A 7,788-nucleotide genomic window follows, 5' to 3' on the forward strand; every position below is an offset into this window, starting at 1 on the left:
AGGACTGATTTCCTTTAGGATGGACTGGTTGGATCTCTTTGCATCCAAGGGACTCTCAAGAGTCTTTTCCAACACGACAGTTCAAAAGCATCAATTCTTCAGTGAAAGCTTTCTTTATAGTCCAACTCTCACATCCATACATGACTACTGAGCTTCCTATCTCTCCCCCTAAATCTGACCTTGGATCTGGTGTGTCTCCTGCAAAAGTAAGTACCAGTAGCAGTAGCCGATAATGACCATCCTATGTTTGATATCTTTTAGCTGACAAAAACGATGTCCTTAATTTTCCTAGCCTCTTTGTGAATGGTTGTGTTGCAGAAAGGCAGACCCCTTCCAGGGTCCAAAACTGGGCTCTTGTATAACACTTGGAAATGAATTGTCCGAGACACGTGCTGACAAAGCAAGAGATTTTACTGGGAAAGGGCACCCGGGTGGAGACCAGTAGGGTAAGGGAACCCAGGAGAACATCTCGGGTTTTATGGTGATGGGATTAGTTTCCCGGTGGTCTTTGGCCAATCATTCTAATTCAGAGTCCTTCCTGGTGGCGCAGGCATCGCTCAGCCAAGATGGATGCTAGCGAGAGGGATTCTGGGAAGTGGACAGACACGTGGTGTCTCCTTTAAACCTTTCCTGAACTCTTTGGGTTGGTGGTGGCTTATTAGTTCCGTATTCCTTATCAGAATCTCCTGTCCTAAAACAACTCATGCAAATAGTTACTATGGTGCCTGGCCAGGGTGGGCGGTTTCAATCAGTGTGCTTCCCCTAACAGTTGCTTTTGTGTCATTAAATGTTCACCTACTGTATTTCAGTCTCTATCAAAGGTTGCTTTTACCCAACTGTGCATCTCTGTTGCTCATTACTGCCTAAAGGCTGTGAGGGTAAACTTGCCACGAATTGGCTATCATCTCGTTGTGGGAGCACATGTCCAGAGTGAACTTAAAGCAAGAATCTGAACCTCAGTGACTCCTGCAGGGAACCCAGAAGGTGATCTTGGGATGCAACTTATAGTTAAGTAGCGAAAGTAGAAGGTGCCTCAAAGACAGAGCACAAAGATTTCCAGAGTCAATTGCTGGTGGCTTCTTCTGATCCACAGGAGGAACTGACCCAGGGAGGAAAAATAATAACAACAACAAAACAAACCGAATAACATGTGTGCAACAGGGACTATAGCCCTAGCTCCATTTGGAATGAATAAACATGTGTTAATCATTAGAGTTTGAAACTGATCCCAGAGTATGTTGCATTATAGCTACAGACGTGAAAAAGGATGAATCTTTGCACCAGCAATAGCCATGCAGGCTTAGATGGCGACCAAGCTGCCCCTCAGAGTGTGGAGCTCAGGACGGGGTGGAAGCTGATGTCTATGTGATGTCACTGAGACACACTTAGGGAAGCAGGAGATGAATCTTCCTCAGAAGCAGCAGGGTGTCCTCTGGCATGCAACCTACAGGCTTTGTAACAGAGCTCCAGATGGATGCTGAGCGTAAGATACCAAACACAGTGGCACCATGCTAGTTGGACAGCTACCTGACAGCATCGGAAGGAGCCTGCAGAAAGGGTCCCTTCATTAAGCTAATAATACACCAGCTTATGTGGTTAACTGAAGCCAAGGGCTGGGGATAATTTTACAAAAAGGAAAAAAATTTAGCTGCCATGGCAACCTGGACAATGACAGATCTTCTGGATGTGAGAAGATTCCAGTCTGAGTTACACAAAGTCACCATAAGCCCAGAAAGCAAAATGGATTTAATTAGTGGGTTAAATCTGCAGCACAGGAAGAATGGCAACACTTGTCCTTTATTTTCTTTCCAAACTAACAATGCGTCACTAGTATGTATGTTCCTAGCAAAGGAGAATTTTTAGCTAAGCACACAATGGCAGAATGATGCTTCACATGGGAAATCCCCAAATTTAAATCCCCTCAGGCCTCCAGATCCAAATTAGCCATGACCACTTGAAGGATACTCAGAGAACAGCCTTCTTGATATGTCATTTCTAAACATGGAGTCTTCAATGGCACTTCCTATAGCCACAGATGCCAAGATTACCACTTTCTAATTTTAAGTCTATTAAGATAACTTTAGTACAGACACCTTCATTTTATTAATCAAAATATATTTGGTAAGTATATACGACATTGTACTGAGCATCAGATAAAGCAATTTACAACAGAGGAGATTCCCAAGAACTCAGATTTTACATTGCAAAATAACATACGTGTTACCAAAGACAGATCTGTGAAGGGATATTAAAGGACACTGAAAACTTTTCTAAAATGGAATGATTTATGGGACTGTTATGCCTTTCTATAATCTGCATTTCCTTGCTGTCTTGGCTGTATATCATAGAATGTTGCCATTGAACTATTACTTACTGTTACTTCTATTAGCAGTAATTACTATTTGCTTTTTAAAATGTTCTCCTTTGGTTTCCATGACCCTCATCTCTGTCCACTCTTGGTCCCATCCAGGGCCTTCTTCTCGCCTCTCTCATGTTAATGAAGGACCTGATCTCCCCTTTCTCAGATGTACCATTTGATGTTTATATGCTTTCCCGAAGTGCTTTTGAACTGTGGTGTTGGAGAAGACTCTTGAGAGTCCCTTGGACTGCAAGGAGATCCAACCAGTCCATTCTGAAGGAGATCAGCCCTGGGATTTCTTTGGAAGGAATGATGCTAAAGCTGAAACTCCGGTACTTTGGCCACCTCATGCGAAGAGTTGACTCATTGGGAAAGACTCTGATGCTGGGAGGGATTGGGGGCAGGAGGAGAAGGGGACGACAGAGGATGAAATGGCTGGATGGCATCACCGACTTGATGGACGTGAGTCTGAGTGAACTCGGGAGTTGGTGATGGACAGGGAGGCCTGGCGTGCTGCGATTCATGGGGTCGCAAAGAGTCGGACACAACTGAGCAACTGAACTGAACTGAAGTCTCCTTGTGTATCTAAACCTGAAGTCTTTTTGTCATCGTTGTTCAGTCACTCAGTTGTGTCTGATTCTTTGTGATCCCATGGACTGCAGCATGCCAGGCTTCCCTGTCCTTCACTATCTCCCAGAGTTTACGCAAATTCATGTCCATGGAGTTGGTGATACCATCCAACCATCTTATCCTCTGTCACCCCCTTCTCCTCGTGCCCTCAATCTTTCCCAGCATCAGGGTCTTTTCCAATGAGATGGCTCTTTGCATCAGGTGGCCAAAGTATTGGAGCTTCAGCTTCAGCATCAGTCCTTCTGTAAACATTCAGGGTTGGATTTCCTTTAGGATTGACTGGTTTGATCTCCTTGCTTGGTCTTCAGGGATGCAAATCAACCAGGAGTTTGGGATTAGCAGATGTAAACTCATATATACAATGGATAAACAACAAGGGCCTACTGTGTAGCACAAAGAGCTCTATTCAATATCCTATGATAAAACAGAACAGAAAAGAATAGCTTTAAAATGCCCTTATGTGTCTAAATTAGTCACTTTGCTGTAGAGCAGAGATTGGCACATTATAAATCAACTATTCTTCATTATAAATCAACCATACTTCAATAAAAATTAAATTGAAAGAATGAAAAACAATACTTTTGCAACATCTCATTAAAAGTAAAGTAAAATTGAATACTTCTCCCCTTTTCCTTTATTTCTCTCGTTTTATATCAATATTGTCATCATTCTTCGGGAACTTCAGAACTGGTAATCTGCATATCCCATGTATAATTATTCACCAAGTCCTGCAGGTGCTTCCTCCAGATTTTCCTTCAGCCCACATATCTTAGACTTGGAATAGTAAGTGAATTAGAGCTCTGTAAGCAGACCAGGAGATGCAGTGGTAAAGAATCCGCCTGCCAATGTAGGAGACCTGTGTTTGATCCCTAGGTTGGGAAGATCCCCTGGAGAAGGAAATGGCAACCCCCTCCAGTATTCCTGCCTGGGAAATCACATACGTAGATTTGACAGACTATAGACCACAGGGTCTCAAAGAGTCGGACAAAACTGAGCAATTGAGCACACACACACACACACACGTGTGCACACACAAGCAAACCAGGGTGTCTCGAGTCTGCATGCCTTGGAGCACATGCTTTAAGCAAAGGTCATTAGACAGCTAAAATAGAAACAGAGTTGTTCACCATGTGGGGATCTTGACTGTGAAGATTCAGAAGAAACCTTACTCCACTTGAGGTAGGAAGCAAACTGGAACTTGCAGACCTGGGGCCAAGGACAGAAAGGTGCTGGGAACCAAGATTGCATTTCTCTCCACCCAAGAGGGGCTCCATTCCCTCATGGCTGAAGCCTACTCTCTGTTTATTCACCCGCATGCAAAATGACGACCAGGCAACAAGACCTACCAGCTCCCCTTTCTGTCGCCACCTGGCAACATGCCTGGGTTTCTTAGGTCAAGTGTCAAGGGAAATAATAAGAAAGTGAAAGTGAAGTCGCTCAGTCGTGTCCGACTCTTTGCGACCCCATGGATACCAGGCTCCTCCGTCCATGGGATTTTCTAGGCAAGAGTACTGGAGTCGGTTGCCATTTCCTTCTCCAGGGAATCTTCCCAACCCAGGGATCGAACCCAGGTCTCCTGCATTGTAGACAGACGCTTTACCGTCTGAGCCACCAGGGAAGTTGGACCAAATGAGCTATTTAACCAAGACTATACATCTTTGGTTGCTGGGCCAAGAGGAGGTTTCCTGTATATCCAGTACCAGGTAGCCACTCCTTAAACAAGCAGAGTCCTGGCTCAAGGAGTGGGAGGAGTAAACACCTCCGCTATTCTGAGAGCCAGAGGGTAGGGGATGGTCTTTGGAGGGGGCCATGGGGAGAACAGGCAATGAAACAACTCTTGTTAAAAGCGCTGGTTCCTGTAATACCCTTTCCCCAGCCACCCATTCAGAACACTCCTCCTCATTCTTTGAAACCTAGGAAGGGTCACTCTTTTGTTCCACCTTTCACTCATTTTGTTCAGAGCTCTGAGCAGAAACAATCACATCCTGTTCTTTCTTGAGCTTATATCTATTTCTGCACATAATTCACTAAACTGTAATGATCTATTTGCATGATTGGGTCCCCTCCTGGACAGGGCATCTCTCAAGGATAATTTTAGACTTGTTTTTGTCTCAGTTTTCCCAACTTGGAGCAGGGCGTCTGGTAGTAAGTGCTCAACGAATGTTTTGTTGACAGAATTGCTTTTAATATGCTAACTAATTAATTAATATTTATGAATGAATGTTGTCCCTCAAGTCTGCCCTTGCTTAGGGAATTAACTGCATGAAATTGAAAGGGCAGAAGTTACAGTTAGCAGCAAAGAATTAGAAGCGTCCATAGAAATACGGATGAATCTTAAAAATTAAAGTCTTCAGTGAAAGGAAGGAAGGGGAGCTATATAATTAATATCATTTCCATAAATTAAAAATATAGGCACACAAAATAACACTGCTCATTTTTCAAGAATACAAAAAAATATACATCAAACACACTGAAATTTTTGATTATAGAAATAGAGTAACAGAAACAGGGTATAGGAATTTTTAAAAGGGACGAAAATAAAATAAGAATGAGGCCTTAGCCAGATTGAAGAGGATGATGTACTTTGAATTTAGGAGAAGGGTTAACTTAACCATCTGCTTTGACTTCAAAATAACAAATAACAAATGGGATCAGCTTTAAAAAGGCTTAGGTTCCTATTCTAGCTCTTATTTGTTAGTGAATTGATATGGGGAAGTTACTTAAATCTCCCTGAACCTTAGTCTCCCTATTTATAAAATTGGAATATTATTATCGACTTTGAAAGGTTGCCTTAAAAATGTATATAGAACATTCGTCACAGAACAATGCCAGAAATATTCATATAAATGGATTCCTACACAGTCTCTCTGCCTGCATTTGCCTATGAGTTTTTCCAGTTCAAATCTACCTACTACCAAATCAGTAGTAGACAAAGACATCATGCCCTTTCTCTTATTCCCTGCTTCCTATCTTACCTATGTCCCAGTTTACTGGGGATAGATGGTGGTGGTAAGGTCGAGTTGTTAGAAATGACTTAACTCTTGTCATCTGGTGCCTGCAGCCATAAAATTAAAAGATGCTTGCTCCTTGGAAGAAAAGCTATGACAAACCTAGACGGAGTATTTAAAAGCAGAGACATCACTTTGATGGTAAAAGTCTGTATAACCAAAGCCGTGTTTTTTCCAGTAGTTATGTAAGGATGTGAGAGTTAGACCATAAAGAAGACTGAGTGCTAAAGGATTGATGCTTTTGAATTGTGGTGCTGGAGAAGACTCTTGAGAATCCCTTGGACAGCAAAAAGATCAAACCAGTCCATCCTAAATGAAATCAACCCTGAATATTCATTGGAAGGACTGATGCTGAAGCTGAAGCTCAAACACTTTGGCCACCTGATGGAAAGAGCTGACTGGGAAAAAATCTTGATACTGGGAGAGATTGAGGGCAAGAGGAGAAGTGGGTAACAGAGGATGAAATGGTTGGATGGCATCACTGATTCAATAGACATGAGTTTGAGCAAGCTCTGAGAGATAGTGAAGGACCGGGAAGCCTGATGTGCTACAGTTCACGAGGCTGCAAAGAGTAAGACATGATTTAGCAACTGAAAAACAACAAAACAACCTGTGAGTTTGATACAGCAAGTGATGAGGTGGCTGGCAGAGATGGTATGAGTGGACAGTAGAGGACTGACCTCCATCCATGGAGTTGCCACTGGACACCCATCTCTCTTCTGTAAGTTAACGGGTGGCCTCTGCTGTCACCCACCGACCCACAACTCAGTACTTAGCAACCCAAGCCTGTTCTATCAATTTCCTTTCATACCTTCAGCTCTTGACAAACTGATTTTGTTCACCATCTTCACTGCAGGAACTATGAGATTTCCTAGATCTCTGACTTTACTGAAGACATTCCACAATTGAACTGTCTTATCTTCTGTCCCTTATTTCAATATTATCCATTCTTTAAGGACAAGATAAAACCCCAATTTCTGTTAAAAAAAAAAAACAACTTCCCTAGATGACCTCAATGTTCGAGTAACTTCTTTCATGATTGTCACATTTGGCACTATCTTCTGCCTTTTCACAGGTTTGTAATCTACTCAATCTGAATTATAGGTATATTGAGCATAGAGACATTTATTTTTATGGTATCTTTCATTGTGCCTAGTATACGGTAAACCATCAAAAACTACTGTTTAATGAAGAAACCACTTCAATACTTTAAAATAATGTCATGTTCAGGTGAGTTAACTAGGGATTAAAACTGCAACTCATTCAGTCATTCAGGAGAGGGTTAGCAGAGAAAATAACCGTCAAATTTGAGTCAATGGGAAAATTTGTTGTTGTTGTTTTTTAATTTTGAATTTCTCTCTTGTTTTCCTAATCCATAGAGGTTTATGGTGATACTATCTCCAGATAAGTCACCACTACAATGGGCCTTGGTCTGGCTGTTTGTAAAATGAAAATGTCTGATTAGAACTTTCTTCATTAAATTCTTACATAGAAACGCAGTCAATAATACGCTGAAAAGACGTAACTGACATGACTGAAGTTGGGGAGAGGCTTGAACGCCCGTTTTCCTGTCCTCGTTCCACTCCACAGTCTCTTTGAAGATGAGTTTGAAAACGCCAGGATTCAGGATGAAACCATCCCAAAGAGGCTCAGACACCTACCAGTTGCCGACTTCATGAATGGGGAAACTGAACACCTTCTTGCTTCTTTCTTGTCACTTTCTATGATGCTGGGTTTTCAGGTGATATAAATTACTTAGACTGTTCAAAGTGGTAGCAGCCTCACTGCCTT

Source organism: Bison bison, unplaced genomic scaffold (genome assembly GCF_000754665.1).
Source record: "Bison bison bison isolate TAMUID 2011002044 unplaced genomic scaffold, Bison_UMD1.0 scf7180017864461, whole genome shotgun sequence".
In the NCBI taxonomy this organism is placed as follows: Eukaryota; Metazoa; Chordata; class Mammalia; order Artiodactyla; family Bovidae; genus Bison; species Bison bison.